Below are 1788 nucleotides of genomic sequence, written 5' to 3'. Positions count from 1 at the left end.
GCTTGCGGGTGGACGTCCAGAGCCATCGGTCCCCGCGGCTTCACCCACTGTCCGATGCTCAGTCGCACACTCAGAATTTGTGTCCCAGGGACGCACCCACACGCCTTACACCATCACACCTCTCCCAGAACCCCTCGGGAGCCCGGGTTTTCTCCAGGGAGGGTGGGTTAGGTCTGATGGAAGGGGTCCGCTAACAGAACCTCGGGGCCTGGCACCTGGAACAGCCACGGGCAGGACTGGATTATTTTTGGGGTGGGGGAGTGGGTGGAAGCAGGCTGCCAGGAAACTAGTTGCAGATGCAAAGTTCTGGCTGCATCAGGAGGGGGTGGGGGAGGGGATGGACGCATGGGGGAGGGGACAGCCCAACCCCTCCCCCCTAAGCCTGAGCTGAGACCAGATCAGTCTTCTCTTGCTACTTTTGGGACCAGGTAAGTCAGGCTGATGGAAGGAGGTGGGGGACGCACTAGCCCCTGTGACCTTCACACCTTGGGTCCTTGCCTTGGTGCCAAGGGCAGATGCCCCCCATCCCTCCAAGCAATGGGGTGGGCATCCATTATCAGCACCTGAGGCTGGGACAGACTGAAGCAGGGAGAGCTTCTCAAACATCACCCCCCTCCCTCAGCTGAACCCCGACTCCGGCATCCTGGGCAGGAGCCACTGTGGCTGGGGCAGAAAGGGAGGCAGTTATGGGACCGCCCCCCAGGCCCTCGTCAGCCTGGGCACCCCACAGCCCTGCTCCTGACTGCAAGGTCCCTGAGGCGGGGGTCCCACCCTCAGGTGCTGCTCTGGGCTTGGGCGTTGAACAACTGAGTGACAGGACCACAGCGGATGTGGCTCAGGGAGTCTGCACAAGCCTGTGAGCCCCCCACGCCCGCTCATCACCCCATTTCCCAGATGAGGAAATGGAGGCTCAGAGTCGGGGCCCAGCCAGCATGAGGAGGACTCGCAGCCCACCTCCTGACCGGCAGAGAGAATCAGGCGGGGTCGGCCGGGCGTTCCTGCAAGGGCAGGCCTAGGTCTCGGGACCCCTGCCCCCCAGGGCTTTCGGTGTGAACTCCGCTGGGGTCTCCAGAGAGAGGGGCCAGCTGCACGAGTGTGTGGCTGTGTGTGCGTGTGTTTGGGGGCACTCACAGCACTGCTCTCCCTTCCCTGCCCAGCCCTCTCCGCCCAGAGTCCACGATGGGCTCCAGGAGAGAGGAAACCCACGCTCCCCCACACTCACAGGGATGTGCAGTACACACACCCAACTCTCCCAGAAGCCCACCAGGCACACGAGAAGCACCCCATGCCCCGGCCACCCACCACACAGAACCCTCACCAGGACATGCCCATCCCACCGCGCTGCTCTCATTGCGGGGGAAGGGGGGACCCCAGGATGAAGCCCCTCGCCTCCCTCCCAGCAGGACAGGGGAAATCTCCCACGCAGCGACCATCCACCCTGCAGAATCTCCCTCCGGCCCAGGGGAGTGGGGGTGAGGGTGAGGTGCAGGTTTGGGTCCCAGAGGGGATGGGGGGCGAGTAGAGGGAGGGTGGGAAGGGAATGGAGGACAGAGGGGCCTCGGAGTGGAGTGGGGTGGCTGGAGGGAGCCCAGGGGGTCCCGGTTCAGGGTGCCTGGGGGGTGGTTCAACTCCACCGAAAGGGGAGGCGAACAGCTGGGGAGGGGGCTTCACTTTCAAGGAGGCGGTGTCGGAGCGAAAGGGTCTTTGGGGATGAGAAGACCAGGGCTCCCGAGTCTAGAGCCAGGACGAGAAGGGTGGCCCCGGAGCTAGGGTTGGGGGGGGGGGGGG

Source organism: Equus quagga, chromosome 13 (assembly GCF_021613505.1).
Source record: "Equus quagga isolate Etosha38 chromosome 13, UCLA_HA_Equagga_1.0, whole genome shotgun sequence".
Lineage (NCBI taxonomy): Eukaryota > Metazoa > Chordata > Mammalia > Perissodactyla > Equidae > Equus > Equus quagga.
Note: the sequence above shows the minus strand (reverse complement) of the source record.